The sequence below is a fragment of the Panthera uncia genome, chromosome F1 (genome assembly GCF_023721935.1).
Source record: "Panthera uncia isolate 11264 chromosome F1, Puncia_PCG_1.0, whole genome shotgun sequence".
Taxonomy (NCBI): domain Eukaryota; kingdom Metazoa; phylum Chordata; class Mammalia; order Carnivora; family Felidae; genus Panthera; species Panthera uncia.
This window is the reverse complement of record NC_064813.1, coordinates 26466762-26483261: the sequence shown is the minus strand read 5'-3', so window position 1 is coordinate 26483261 and position 16500 is coordinate 26466762. Positions and strand designations below refer to the sequence as shown.

General features: G+C 36.3%; 1 protein-coding gene and 2 non-coding genes across 5 annotated transcripts in view; all 3 read left to right on the top strand.

The window, feature by feature from the left end:
* XPR1 (xenotropic and polytropic retrovirus receptor 1) overlaps positions 1–16500 on the top strand; it is a 210217-nt gene that overhangs the window by 172277 nt on the left and 21440 nt on the right. The window lies entirely within an intron of this gene.
* On the top strand, positions 6834–6975 carry LOC125926055 (small Cajal body-specific RNA 17). The gene has a single exon (XR_007458986.1). It is a non-coding gene; the product is annotated as a small Cajal body-specific RNA 17 (non-coding RNA).
* Positions 7052–7132, top strand: LOC125926045 (small Cajal body-specific RNA 18). Its single transcript, XR_007458976.1, has one exon. It is a non-coding gene; the product is annotated as a small Cajal body-specific RNA 18 (non-coding RNA).

Here is a 16500-nt window from a genome sequence, read left to right as displayed (position 1 = left end):
AGACAAGAAATAGATTTTTTTAAAGGATTCATTATTTGTCAATATTGGCTTAAATTCTGCCAGTGCTAAAATCAAATGTGATATTGTTTGTTTCTGATTATTAATTTGACTTTAGAAATATTTCTTGAGTAGCTTTTATCTACTTGGCATGGTGCTAATTTTAAATGGTTTTATAAATATTATACCAACAATCCCATTTATATTTCACCTTAAATTGGTTTGCTTTAAAAGTATTAATTACAGCTTTGAATAAATTACATTTCCTTTGTATCTTCTTTGTCATGTAAAAAAAAAAAAAACTTAAAAAAAATAATACATATCCTTATACCCTGAGATCATTTTTGTCGTCTTTTCGGTAGTCACCTACACCTTCTGTAGTCTACCATACAACTGGTAGATATAGTTTGTTAGCATTTCTGTATAAATTATGTTGTTTTGAAATACTCAAGCACAAAGTTTAAAGTTTAGAAATAACCTGTGTATTTCTTAGAAACAGGGAGAGAACTCTGTGATGCTTAAATTTAAGAAGTTGAACAGTATGAATTCAACTTATGGAACAATTTTACCTAATGGGAAAGGAATTTAAAGACAATTGCTTGCAAACAGAATTTTAAATTTTCATTTCAATTATATATAATTGTACATGAGAATATTGGTGGAAAGTATACACATCAATGAAAGTTATTGTGTCTAGATATTTTCAGCAGAAAGAAAAGAATAGGAAAAAATGAATAGGCAAATATAAGGGCTTAAGTAGTAGATTATAGATGAATGAATCTCTTTGCTTCAGAGTTTTATAGTATAATACAGTAAGTATACTAATCAGCTATTGATACATCATAATTTGCCCCAGAACTCAGTAGCTTAAAACAGCAGTAATTTATTCTCATTTATGCATCTGTGGGTCAGCTGGGAATTGGTGGAACTAGGCTGGACGTGGCTGGGTAGCTGTTTTAGGCAACTGTTCCTGCTGGGCTTTTGACTTTTCCCTACATGTTTGGTTTTTGTCTGTTACACGTGTTTCACCATGGAGCACCAACTAAAGGGACAGTAGTTACCCCAAGGAAACTCTTCGCATGGTACTAGCAGAAACAGTTTCTACTGCATACACATTTTAAGCATCTGCTTTCTTCATAGCTGCTAACCTCCTACTGGCTTAAGCAAGTCACATGTCTAGGCCCAAAGGAAGTCTGCCCATCCTGAAGCAATTATTAAACCCAACGTCAATGGGGTAAGAATCATGAGAGAAGAGTGTTGGGGAGAATGAATACTTTTAAACTATAACCTAATCTGACACAAAACAAATCAATTTTAACTAATTTTTTAATTGGAAAATTAAATTGGAAAAGGATATAAACAGATAATTTTGTAGGGTAATTAAACATGGCTAATAAACATATGAAAAATGTTCTCCTTTACTGATTGCAAAAGAAATGAAAATTGAAATATTTAATCAAAGAAGTGATGATGCTTATTGCTATCAAGGATGTGGAGAGATGAACACTCATTCTGTTGATAGAGTATAAATTGGTAAGCAATTTGGTAATCCTACCAGGAGTCTTAAAATCATTCATACTTTTTGAACTAGTAAGTCCCTTTCCATAACTTTTTCTAAGGAAATAATTAGAGAAGTGGCTAGAAGTTAACTTATGTTTACAGCATTATAAAGAACTGAAATAATCTAATAAATGTCCATCAATAGGAATATAATATGGTATGTAGAATATTATATAGTAGCTTGTCAAAAGTAATGCAAAGCACCTACAAACAGTAGATGAAGAATAGTGATATTATTAAAAGGTAATATTTATTGAATATTTCTATGGGCCAAACACTCTTTTAAGCACTTAACATGTATTAACTCATTTAATCCTCACAGCAGCCCTGTGAGGTATTAGAATCAGAGCTGGATGTAATTAAAGTGGCGAAAGCACATTTTATTCAGGAAGTTTTGAAGTAGAGGAAAAGAGATCTCAGTAGAGAGGTAGGCTCAATTCTGAATATAGAACAGACAAATGGGGATTTATAGCCAAGAAGAAGGGTCAGTGGTTGGAAAATTACTACAAGGAAACATCAGGGTTGAGGGTGATTCTGGTTAAACTGACTTGATAGGAGGATTCTTGCTAAAGGAAGACCAGAGTGATTAGATGAAGGGTAGAGGATAAAGAATTTTGATATCTAGAATGATCAGATATTGAGGATAAGGGGTTCTCTCTAAAATGGCTTAGTGAGATTCTTGCTACAACTAGGTGACATAGGCTTGACAAGAACAGACACCAAGTTTGAGGCCTAGAGAGCTTGGAGGAGCCTAACTAGGTTTAGGTTAGGGAGTGCATCTTTGTCAGAGGTAAGCACTTGTCATTTTACAGGTGAAGAAATTGAAAACAGAGAGACTAAGTTACTTGCCAAAGTCATACATCTGTAAAGTGGAAGAACCCAGGTTATGAATCTTAATAAAACAGTGTAGCCCCAAAAATCAAGTAGCTGTTCAGTGACAAAGCTAGAATTCATACCCAGTGATTATTTTTACTCTGTCATACTGCCTTCTAAGTTTATAGAATGCTCTGAGCTCTTCTCAAATGTTAAACTTGTGGTAAGCAAAGAAAGATCAGATAGAACAGTGTGGTATTCCTACACGTTTCAAATAAATTTGTTTGAGAAAGCACAAAGCTACACTGGGAGAGAATAATTCAAGGAGTACTTTTAAGAGGATAGGCCCATTTTCTGATCCTTTCATCCTAATGGCCACCACATTCATGGAAAGCCAAAGACGTTGCCAGGAACAGGAGTCAAAGACATTTATTAGTAAGAGCAAAGTGGAGTCAGCCCAAATATGTAAGTAATTTCTCTGCCAGATAATTGAAAGTCATTCTTGAATTGGAAGGAAGCAAATACTAACATACTAGTGTTGTTTCAAGTGATAAGAAAATGTTTTAATATGAATAATTAGAGTTGTAGTCTTTGTTAGGGTTTTAAAATTCACTTAAGAAATACCTGAAGGGTGCCTGGGTGGCTCAGTCAGATGAGTGTCTGACTCTTGATTTTGGCTCAGGTCATGATTTTGGCTCAGGTCATGATCCCAGGATCATGGGATCAAGCCCTGTGTTGCTCTCTGCGCTGAGCATGGAGGCTGCTTAAGATTCTCTCTCCCTCTCTCTGCCCCTCTCTCCCTCCCCGTCTCTGTCCCTCTCCTCTCTCTCTTTCTCTCTCTCTCTCTCCCTTTTTCTCTCCCTCTCTCTCCCTCTTTCTCTCTCTTGCTCTCTTTCCTCCCCTCATCTTCCCTGCCCCTCTCTCTTGCTCATGCTGTGCTCTCTCAAATAATAATAAAAAAAAAAAAAAAAAAGGCAAAGAAATACCTGTGGTAATAATTAGGTATTTGTTAAAGCTGGCTATTTTCTCTTTTAATTTTTTTGAATGTTTATTTATTTTTGAGAGAGAGACAGAGCACGAGCAGGGGAGGAGCAGAGGAAGAAGGAGACACAGAATCTGAAGCAGGCTCCAGGCTCTGCGCTGTCAGCACACAGCCTGATGCGGGGCTTGAACCCATAAACAGCAAGATCGTGACCTGAGCTGAAGTCGGATGCTCAACCGACTGAGCCACCCAGGCGCCCAAAGCTGGCTATTTTCTTGATATATATTGTTAAATAAGGAATGTTGCCAGCATGCTTCTTAGAATGTTGTGAACAAAATAGGAAAAGAAAGACTACTGGGGCGCCTGGGTGGCTCAGTCGGTTAAGCATCCAACTTCAACTCAGGTCATGATGTCTCAGCTTGTGAGTTGAAGCCCTGCGTCGGGCTCTGTGCTAACATCTCAGAGCCTGGAGCCTGCTTCGGACTCTGTGTCTCCCTCTCTCTCTGCCCCTCCCCTGCTCACTTTCTGTCTCTCTTTCAAAAATAAATAAACATTAAAAAAAAAATTTTTTTTAAAGAAAAGACTACTGAGCTAATGCTTAGTTTCATTGGTACTTTGAGGTATAAGATACAGTTTTCATGGAAATTTTTAAAGGAATTTTTCTTATATTGAAAGCAGTATTTTCTTCACATATTAAAAAAAAATAGGGCTGCTACTTAATAGGAGGGAAGATGAAGCATCTACCTAGTGTTTAACTGTCACATGGATGTGTTTCCTCATGTAGTATTCTCAAGACTGCCTGTAAATACTTTTTAGTTGCTTCTGAATAATAACCGTAGGCATAATTTCTTTTAAAGCAGAATTGTGTTGCTTGAAACTATTTTGTCTCTACTCTCCTTAAAGGAAATGAACATCTACCAAACAAAGTGGAATACTGAAGCCTACTCAGTTTCATAGCTGGTGTAGAAAATACTGAATTACTGAGGAAATATGAACTGAAAGTCTAGGATCTGTTGTATAATCTTCTTTCCTTCTCAGTTATGAATACATAAAGTCCATGACTTAAGATGGTTCAATTTAAAGATTTTTTGACTTCCTGATGATGTGAGAATGATATTCCTTCAGTAGAAACCATACTTCATGTTTTGAATTTTAATCTTTTCCCAGGCTAGCAATGTGCAGTATGATACTCTTCATGATGCTGGGCTGTGGCAGCGGCCACAGCTCTCAGTCAGCCACGCAGTCACAGGGGTAAACAACCAACACATGGAACTGTTCTGTTTCTCACTTTCAGTAGAGTGTTCAGTCAGTCACATGAGATATCCAGCACTGTGTTATAAAATAGGCTTTGTGTTAGATGGTTTTGCCCAACTGTAGGCTAATGCAAGTGTTCTGAACACAGTAGATTAGGTATATTGAACCCATTCTTGACTTGATATTTTCAACTTCTCATGGGTTTATTGGATGTAACCCCATTGTAAATAGAGGAAGATCTATCTGACTAAGTATACTTCCTTCCTCAAGAACTGAAAAAACTTGATACCTGAAATCAGTGTTTTTTAATCTTTCATTAAACCTTCTGTTGCAGAAAGTGCAGTGTCTCCACCTCGAGAGCTACATCCATCTCTGCTCAATTTAATCAAGTCTTCTGACAGTAGGAATTTCAAAAGCACCATCTTAGTGAAAGGCACTATATTGTGCTGAGGGAGAGAATGTAGGCTTTACAGCTAAGTGGACTAAGACTAGGTTAACTTAGTCACTTGCTAATTATGTCACCCGGAGAAAGTGACTTAACTTCTTAGAGTTAGAGGTTATAAAATTGAGATAGGGGTGCCTGGGTGGCTCAGTTGATTGAGCTTCCAACTTCAGCTCAGGTCATGATCTCACGGTCTGTGAGATCGAGCCCTGCGTCGGGCTCTGTGCTGACAGCTCGGAGCCTGGAGCCTCCTTCAGATTCTGTGTCTCCCTCTCTCTCTGACCCTCTCCCATTCATGCTCTGTCTCTGTCTGTCTCAAAAATAAATAAACATTAAAAAAAATTTTTTTAATTGAGATAATAATTCCTGCCTCAAATTTATTATGAGGATTAAATTGTGTAAATATAGCATAATTGATGGTAGTTGGTTATTGGTATCCTTTCCATGATCTGTGATGAAAGTGTGAAAAACTTCACATGTAAAATATTAGGAAAGGGGTTGCAACTACAGACATGGAGGAATTCAAAATAATTATGAGTAGATATCTGGATAAAATGCACAGTTTATTTTTAGGAAATTATAAATTAGCAAAATAAATGCAGGAAAACATAGAAAATATAAATTATAGATTAAGGACAGCTTTCTTTATTCCTGTGGTTCTTGTTGAAGTGTCAGACCCAAATGTTTTCACAAGTGAAACCTTTCAAAACTTTGAGGAACAGTTTGTGCCATTTAAAGTGTTTCAAAACTTAGAAAAAGAAAGCATCTTTTTTCTTTTAAAAACCTGCATAATTCAGAGAAAGATATTCCTCAGTAAAACTATATAACCCAGTCTTACTCATGAATATACCTACAAAGATTCCAAATAAAACATTAGGAGCTAGAACCCACTGGAATATTAAAACAATAATATACCATGACTGAGATACTTTAGGGATAGTTTACCATGTCACCAGACTGGAGGAGAACAGCCATGTGATCATCTCAGCAAATGCCAAGGAGACCCTGACTAATTAAGAAATATATATATATGTATGTGTGTGTGTGTGTGTGTGTGTGTGTGTGTATGTATATATATGTGTGTGTGTGTGTGTGTGTATATATATATATATATAATTTGTAAGGATCCATCTTAAATATAGAAGTACTATATTTTTATACACAGACACAGCTATCATGACTAAAGGTGAAATATTATAAACATTCTCATGACACCTGGGTAGCTCAGTCGGTTAAGCGTCCAACTGTTGGTTTCTGCCCAGGTCATGATCTCACAGTTCGTGAGTTCGAGCCCTACATTGGGCTCTGCTCACAGCATGGAGCCTGTTTGGGATTCTGTCTCTCCCTCTCTTTGCCTCTCCTGCTTGCTCTCTCTGTCTCTCTCTCTCAAAATAAAATAAACTTAAAAAAAATTGTTTTGATAAATAAAATCTGGACTAACAAAGATATCTGTCATCATCACTATTATTTAACATTCTTCTATTACTCTTATGCAAGAAAATGAAAGAATATTAAAAATTTCTAAAGCAGGAATAAAAATTAAATGTCAAAATTTATAAATAGTGATTGTCCAATGTTATCACTTTATTTTCCTTTTTATGAAATTTTTATGGTGAATGTATAATCTTTTTATAAACAGGAAAAACAGTTGTTTTCATTTAAAAAAAATTAAAAGGCCTGCTGGAAGCCTAGGCCTCTGGGCCTGAGAGGGGCCCTGCGACTGGGAGCCGGAGGTCGGGGTGGTTGGCATCCAAGGGAGTATAGTAAGTGTCATAGGGCAGGGACGCCCCGAGTCCCCGAGATAGCCCCCAATGAGTTCACGATATCTTCCTTATATGATCAGGCCCCATTGCTGGCATCGCCACTAACCCAGAGCCTGAGAAGATTATGAAAATGTGTCTGGCAAAGTGGGGCTGGGGACCGGGACCAGGAGATTAGGGGCAGCAGGTAGGCTGGAGATGAGGGAGCTTTAGGGAGGCCTCTGCAGCTGTAACTGTGAGACCTGGTCAATGATGACGTGACCACTGCGCAATCTGAGTTCTAGGAACCTGGTGATGGAATGTGCTGAGAGCGGACTGAGACTGGGCAAAAAGATATTAATAATAATTTTAAAAAATTAAAAGGCCTGAACTATATTTCTGAAGCTCTTTTAGCTCCTTATTTTTTTTTTTAAGTTTATTTGTTTATTTTGAGAGAGAGAGCATGAGCAGGGGAGGGACAGACAGAGCTAGAATCCCAAGCAGGTTCCATACTGTCAACGCAAAGGCTGACCAAGGGCTTGATCTCATGAACCTTGAGAGATCATGACCTGAGCCGAAATCAAGAGTCGGAGGCTTAACCGCTGAGCCACCAAGGCACCCTGCTTTTAGCCCCTTATATTTTATTATTCTAATAGAGCTATTTGCCAGTACATAGCTTCTTGGCGCTCATTATTTCATTTTGAATCTGATATCAACCCTGAAAGGAAGTAAAACATTTATTATATTTTTTTAAAGCTAGGAAGGTTAAATTGCCTGACCCAGGTCACATGGCAGCAGTAGCAAAACCAGAATTCTCTGTCTCTGAATATACTCCTTTTTACACACTAAAAAGTTATATTTCCAACAAGGCAGCATGATGTATTGCTGTGATTCTCAAACTTTAGTATGTATATGAATCACCATAGATTGTTACTTAAAAATGCTTTATTCTCAGGCCCAACTTCAGTTATTTTTAGTAGGATTAGGATGATGACTCCAAAATTTGCCTTTTTAACATGTGCCTCATGTTGTTTCTGCTGACCACACTTAAGTAAATACTAGTAGAATTTAAAGAATAGAGATTATAAATGGATATGGTGTTGAGGAAATATGGAAACTACTGAGTTTGGATATTGCTTCCTCCTACTGTACTGTTTAGGAGATCTTGGACAGCCAAGCAATGAATGGCAGGGAAGCAATAGAACGTATTAAATGAGAACATGGGCTTTGGATCAGTACCTTGGGCATGTTACCTGATAACAGCAGTCCCCGTTTCATAAAAAGGCTCTAAGGAAATAGGTGTAAAGTTCCTTAGGGAGGAATGAGAAAGCAGGGCAGAGACAGACCAAAAGTGTTATTACTCTAATGGAAGTCTCAACAACAACCCAAAAAACTCCAGAAAGTATCAGGGATTCTTTACTGAGAAAAAAGATTTTATGTTTTTCCATCAGCTTTTATTCTGCTTAAAGTAATTAGAGACTGTTTAAACTTTTTATTTTTAATTAAATCTCAAAGCGTATTGATGACTACAATTGATTAGATGGTTCCTAGAGTAAGTATTTGAATAGATGTTTCAGAAGTACTGGTAAAGTTTGAAATAATATAGGTTTTGCTCCTAACATTTAATTAGACAGAAAAGGTAATTTGAAAGAAAAGGTATTTGAAAGAAAAGAAATGAAGGTTTCTATAAAAAGGCATTACAGTCTTGGACTGTTTCACTCTGAGACTAAGAATTGTTTCAGATGGCATTTTTAGATCTGATATGTTATACTAGTATAGAATGTTGGCAAGTTGTATGGAAAATGGTGGAAAAGATTTTGGCATTCCCTCTCTCTCTAGGCATGCCTCATATTATATATATTCTCACTTCTTTTTAAATCTGTTAATTAGCCATAATGTAGAATATATATTGTTATTATTTTTTACATTTCTAGATTCCATTTTTGTGATCTATATTCTTTATTCAACTCTAATTACTGTACCCTACTATTATTGCTGCTAAAACCTTATCCAATCTTATTTCCATTTTTAATTGACTGTAACTTTAGCTTGTGTTTATGACTTGATTTTTTCCAGTTCAATTAAGAAAAAAATTCCTACTCATATGAATGTACTACCTGAAGCTTTCTTACAGCTTCATAAAATAAGCACTTGAGACCTTGTCAGAAGTTTATAGGATCCACGGGGAACCTGGGTGGCTCAGTCGGTTGGGCATCTGACTTCAGCTCAGGTCATGATCTCCTGGTTCATGAGTTCGAGCCCCACATCGAGCTCACTGCTGTCAGCCTGTCATCACAAAACCTGCTTCCCATCCTCTTTCCTCCTCCCTCTGCCCCTCCCCCACTTGTACTCACCCTAAAATAAATATTTTTTTTAAAAGTTTATAGGATCCTTATATTGCCTCTTTTTTTTTTTTTTTTTTTGAAAGCCAGAGAGAGTAGGGACAGAGAAAGAATCTCAAGCAGGCTCCACAGAGCCCAACACGGGGCTTGTCATAACCTGAGCTAAAATCAAGAGTTGTATGCTCAACTGACTGAGGCACCCAGGTGCCCCAGGATCCTTATATTTCTTTGTAAAGTGATTATGGTTGATAACATTCCATTTACTTAATAAATGAAACTGTGTCTCTTCGTAGGAGAAAAGGCAGAAACACATAATTTTATCCACTCCAGAAATATTGTTATTTGGTTGTACTACTAAATGAGTTTGGAAAGGCAGCAATCAATCTTAATCACTGAAGAGATCCTTTTATTATTGACAAGCCAATAAATAAGAATTATAACAAATAGTAAATTGAATATAAATACAACTTAGTAGTTGAATTGCCTTCTTGTTTACCTCTGTCACATCTATTTTATTCAACAAACATTTATAAAACACCTAGAGTGTTTTAGACTGTGTTTGATGCTAGACATGTATAGATGAACACGACATATCTTTTAAGACTCCTTCTGGAGCTCCTAGTTTCATAAGGGAGAACAACAAAATAGAACGTAAATTATCAGTATTATGTAATGTACTGAGGTGGTTCACAAGAGGGAGTGGTTAACTCAGTAAGGGTTTTAGAGAAACAGCCAAGTTATATTTTTTAATTAAACTTTTTATTTTGAGATAATTATAGATTCACATGTAGTTGTTAGAAATAATAGAGAGCTCAGGGAGCCTGGGTGGCTCAGTCGGTTAAGCATCTGACTTTAGCTCAGGTCATGATCTCACGGTTTGTGAGTTCAAGCCCCGCGTTGTTGGCCTCTCTTGCTGACAGCTCAGAGCCTGGAGCCTGCTTTGGATTCTCTGTCTCCCTCCCACTCTCTCCGTCTTCCCAGGGCTCCCCTGCTTGTGCTCTGCCTCTCTCTCAAATATAAATAAACATTTAAAAAATGATTTTAAAAATAGTAGCCCATGTACCCTTCATACAGGTTCTCCAATGATATTACAAAAGTATGTACAATATCACAATCAGGATATTGACATTGATACAGACTAGTGCAGAAAGTTTCTATCACCACAAGGATCCCTCATATTACCTTTTTGTCTTCCCTCCTACCCCCACTTTCTCCCATCCCCCTAGCAATCCATTTAATAATTTTATCATTTCAAGAGTGTTAATATAAATGGGATCATATAGTCCTTTTGAGATCTGCTTTTTTTCACTTAGCATAATTCTCTGGAGATTCATCCAGGTTGTTGCACAAATCAAACTTGTTCCTTTTTATTGCTAAGTAGTGTTTCGTGATGTGAATATACTATAGTTTAACCATTCACCCACTGAATGACATTTATGTTGTTTCTAAGTTCAGGCTGTTATGGACATAGCTGCTATAAACATCCATATACAGGTTTTGATGAACATAAATTGTCATATCTCTGTGATTAATCCCCAAGCGTGTGGTAGCTGCATGTTTAAGAAAAACTACCAAACTATTTTCAGAATGGTTGTACCATTTTACATTCTCATCAGCAATGTATGAGTGGTCTGGTTTCTCTGCATCCCTGCCAGCCTTTGTTGATGCCACTTTTTAAAATTTTAGCCGTTCTGATAGGTGTGTAATAATATCTTATTGTGGTTTTAATTCTGTTGCACATCTTTTCATAGGCTTATTTGGTATGTATATCCTCTTCTGTAAACTGTCTCTTCATGTCTTTTGCCCATTTTTGAATTGGATTGTTTGGTTCTTTATTGAATTATTAGAGTTCTTTATATTTCAGATACTAGCACTTTGTTAGATAACATTTACAAGGATTTTCTTTCTAGTATTTTTAATGATTAATGGGCCTGAGTTTTTAGTAGAGTTTTAGATTTGTGGAATAATTGAGCAGATAGTACATAGAGTTCCCTATACCCGCCCCACCCCGTCCCATCTCATTGTTATACAGTTTCCTCGGTCATTAACATCGTGTATTACATTAAGATTAACTTTTTATGTTGTAGAGTTTTGCGGGTTTTGAAAAATGCATAATGATACATATCTACTGTAACAGTTACACATGGAATAGTTTCATTATCCTAAACATCCCCTTTGTTTCACCCATTCATCTCTTTCTTTCCTCCTTCTTCCCCCTGAGCAACCACTCATCTTTTTACTATCTCTACAAATGTGCCTTTTCCAAAATGTCCTGTTGTTGGAGCCATACAGTGTGTAGCCTTTTCAGATGATTCCTTTCACTTAGCAGTAGGCATCTAAGGTTCTTCTGATGTCTTTTTGTGTCTTGATAGTTCATTTCTTTTTATCGCTAAATAATGTTCTGTTGTACCACTTTTGTTCATTCATTCGCCTGCTAAAAGGCATCTTAGTTGCTTCCAGTTTTTCATAATTATGAATGAATCTGCTGTAAATGTGTGCTGGTTTTTGTGTGGTCATAATTTTTCAACTTAACCTAGGTGTACAATTATGATAAGGCTATGTTTAGTTTTTTGTAAGAAACTGCCAAACTGTCTCCCAAACTGGCTGTACCATATTGCTTCCTATCAGCAGTCCGTGAGAGTTCTTGTTGCCTGCACCATGTCAACATTTGGTAGTCAATTTTTGGGGTTTTAGCCAGTCAGTTAGGTGCATAGTGGTATCTCATTGCTGTTCTACTTTGTAATTTCCTTTTTTTTTTTTTTTTTTAGCTGTTTATTTTTGAGAGAGAGAGAATGTGAGCAGGGGAGGGGAGGGATGGAGAGAGAGGGAGACACAGATTCCAAATCAGGCTCTAGGCTCTGAGCTGTCAGCACAGAGTCTGATGTGGGTCTTGAGCTCACATACTGTGAGATCATGACCTGAGCTGAAGTCGGACGCTCAACCGACTAAGCCACCCAGGTGCCCATCTACTCTGTAATTTCCTAATGACATCTGATGTTGAACGTCTTCTCATTTACTTATTTGTTATATGTGTATCTTCTTTGGTCAGGTGTTTGTTCAGACCTCTCCGCCATTTTTTAATTGGGTTATTTGTTTCATTATAGTTGAATTTTAAGAATTCTTCGTATATTTTGGATACAAGTCACTGGGTAGTATCTGCAGATATTTTTTCCCAGTCTGCAGCCTGTCTTTTCATCCTCTTAACATGGTCTTACACAAATCAAAAGTTTTTAATTTCTATGAAGTTAAGCTTATCAGTTTTTCCTTTACAGATCATGCCTTCGGTTTCAAGTCCAGGAACTCTTTGCCTAGCCCTAGATCCTGTAGGTTTTCTGTGTTTTTTTTCCTAAGAGTTTTATGTCTTATTTGCAAGTTTGTGATCCATTTTGAGTAAATTTTTACGTAAGGTGTATGACAGATTGAGGTTCGTATTTTTGCCTATGGATGTCTAATTGCCCCAGCACCTTTTATTCAAAGGGCTATTTTTCCTACATCAAATTGCTTGTGTGCCTTTTTCAAAAATTATTTGGGCATATTTGTGTGAGTCTATTTCTGAGCTCTCTATTCTGTTCTGTTGATCTATGTATAAGTGTAAGGGGTACAGTGTGTTACTTTGATGCATTTATATATTGTAATATGATTGCTGATACAGCATGATCACATATAATTATAGTACGATATTATTGTCTGTTATTAGTTCCATGGTTAAATTTATAAGTATTTTATTTTATTGTTTTAATGCCATTATGGGTGGGTTGATTTTCCTTATTTCTTTTTCAGATGTTTCATCATTAGTGTAAAGAAATGCAATTGATTTGTATATGTTGATTTTGTATCCTGCTGATTTATTGAAATCATTGATGAATTCCAACTGTTTTTTGACTGTTGGGAGTTTTTTTTCTTTTTTTAAGTTTATTTATTTATTTTTGAGAGAGAGAGAGAGAGCACACGAATGGGGAGAGAGGTAGAGGAAAAGAGAATCCCACGGGGATTCAAACTGGGGCTCAATCCCACGACCCTGTGATCATGACCTGAGCTGATATCAAGAGTTGGATGCTTAACTGACTGAGCCACCCAGGCACTTCTCCTGGATTTTCTGTATAGAGGATCATATCATCAGCAAATAATGACAGTTTTACTTCTTCCTTTCTAATTTTGGATGCCTTTTATTTCTTTGTCTTGCCATTATAATTGCTCTAGCTAAGACTTTGAGTACTGTATTGAATAGGAGTGGTCAGAGTGGACATCCTTGCCTTGTTCCTGATCTTAGGGGAAACACTTTCAGTTTTTCTCCATTGAATGTAATGTTAGCTGTGGGTTATGTTGTATATGGCCCTTATTATATTGAAGTCTGTTATCTTCTATACCCAGTCTGTTAAAGAGTTTTTGTCATGAAAGGATGTTATATTTTGCTTTTTCTGCATCTGTTGAGATGATGTGATTTTTATCTTTCATTTATTGATATGTATATTATCTTAATGATTTGTATATGTTGAACCATCCTTACAAGCCAGAAATAAATCTCACTTGGTCATGGTATATAATCCTTTTAATGTGTTTGTGAATTCAGTTTGCTAATATTTTGTTGACAATTTTTCATCTATTCATCAAGGATATTGGTCTGTAGTTTTCTTGTGGTGTCCTTATCTGATTTTGGTATCAAAATAATGCTGGCTTCTTAGAATGAGTGTGGAAGTGTCTTCTTCTAGATGTTTTTGAAGTTTGAGGAGCATTGGTATTAATTCTTTGAATGTTTGGTAGAATTCTCCAGTGAAGCTCTCTGGTCCTGGAGTTGTCTGTGTTGGGAGTTTTTGATTACTCATTTAGCCCCTTTCCCTTTTATTAGTCTGTTCAGATTTTCTATTTCTTCCTGATTCAGTCTTGGCAGGTTGTATGTTTCTAGGCATGTTTCTGCATTATGTAATTTGTTGGCATAAAATTGTTCATAGTAGTCTCTTATGAGTCTGTATTTTTATAGTATCTGGTGTAAGGTCTCCTCTTTCATTTCTAGTTTATCTGAGTCCTCTTTTTTTCTTAGTATAACTAAAGGTTTGTCAATTTTGTTTATTTTTTGAAAGCCGGCTTTTAGTTTTATTGATCCTTTGTATTGTTTTTCCGGTCTTTATTTCATTCATTTCTGCTCTGATTTCTTATTATTCCCTTCCTTTGAACTAACTTTGGGCATAATTTCCCCTTTTTTTTCCTAGTTCCCTGAGGTATAAATTTAGATGATTTATTTGAGATCTTTCTAATTTCTTAATATATGCATTTGTTACAAATGTTCCTCCCCAAACTGCTTTTTGCTTTAACCCACAATATTTGATATGTTGTATTTTCATTTTCAGTTGAGATAATTTTTTATTTCCCTTTTGATTTCTTTTTTGACCCAGTAGTTGTTTAGAAGTGTGTTACTTAGTTCCACATATTTGTAGATATTGTTACTTACCTCTTGTTGATTTCTAGTTTCATACCATTGAGGTCAGAGAAGAAAATTGGCATGATTTTGGTCTTCTTAAATTTGCTATGATTTGGGAGTGCCTGGGTGGCTCAGTTGGTTGATCTTCCCTGTCTGAACACTGTCTTAAAGGAATTCTACCTGTCTGTCCTATTACCATTTTCTTTTTTCTTTATGTCACTTTTCACTGTGTGAAATTACCTTATTTATTTGTATATCTGATAATTGTCTATGCCCATTAAGTAGTAAGCTTCATGGGGGCAGGAAATTTGTTCATTAATGAATAAGATTTACTACCATGTGCATGTAGTAGGTGCTCACTCACTGGATGGATGGGTGGATGGATGGATGGATGGATGGCTGGTTTCTACACTGTTTGACATGGCTCTCTCTCTCTCTGCCTCATAAACCTATTTAACTCAAGATTGTTAACTTTCAAGACTCCACTCAAGTAGTACCTCCTTCAGGAAGTTTTTCCTGGCTGTTACCCCTCCTGAAAGCCTGGTTTATTGATTGATTTCCTCCACTATGCACAGTTCTACATTTGTACTTACATGCTGTGTTTTTATTTTATAACTTTTTTCTTTTACACTTAAGCCCTTAATAGTTCTTCACTATATACATCCCCATTCTCTAAAATATACCTGGAACCCAGTAGACATTCACCATATGTTTGTTGAATATAGGAATAAATTTGTCTTTTGAGTTAATCTTATAACTATATAGTAAACAATGCAGCTTATAGTAGACATTTAAACATTTGTTGCATGAAAAAATGAATTCCTCTGTACTGTTTTTTATTACAAAAACAATGTAGCAATATTAAAGACTTGTTTAAGTTTTCTCTAAAATATCACTACCCTAATAGCAACTATTTTCCTTAGCCCACTTTTTTCTTTTTTGTCTTAATTATACAAGTAAAACATGGATGTGTATATATCACTATAAAAATAGAATTCAGATAATTCAGAAATGCTTGAAAGTGACTCCCCTTAATAATCTTCCTTTATCAGGGATAGACACCTCTGTCTTTTTCTACAAACATAATTTTATATACAGAATGAAGTAATATATGTATAGTATTTAAATTCTGTTTTTCACAGACCATAGAAATGTTTTTAATATTACTTCATGGTTTTATAGAACTGCCTTTTCATTTTAGAATTGAAGTGGACATAGAGAAAGCTGACTAGTACAAAAAAGTTCCTTGGATAAAGATTCCTATGTCTAGTTTCCTCATTTATCCGTAGACCTAATGATTTCCTTTTTTTTTTTCTTTAATTTTTTTAATGTTTATTTATTTTTGAGAGACAGAACATGAGCAGGGGAGGGCACAGAGAGATGAGGACACAGATTCCAAAGCAGGCTCCAGGCTCTGAGCTGTCAGCACAGAGCCCAACATGGGGCTTGAACTCATGAGCTGTGAGATCATGACCTGGGCCCAAGCCGGACGCTTAACTGACTGAGCTACCCGGGCACCCCTAATGATTTCCATTTTTGTCTCAATCATTTTAAGATTGTGGATTCTCTATAATCGCAGAGTTGGAAAGAGGCAGAGTCTGGATTCAGACCCAGATTTTCTCACTTCAAATCCAGTTATCTTTCCACTTACTATCTCTCAAAATTTAAGCTTTCTTAACTATAAAACAGGAATAATAATGTCTTTCTTGCCTGTTGTGAGGATAAATATGATAATCACCTAAGAAGGTATAATACATGTGACCTCACATTTTAACTAAAACAGGGGAGCCTGGGTGGCTCAGTCAGTTGAGCATCCAACTCTTGATTTTAGATCAGGTTATGATTCCAGGGTTGTGTGATTGAGCCCCATGTTGGGCTCTGAGCTGAGCGTGGAACCTGCTTAAGATATTCTCTCTCTCTCTCTTTCTCTCTCTCTCTCTCCCTCCCTCCCTCCC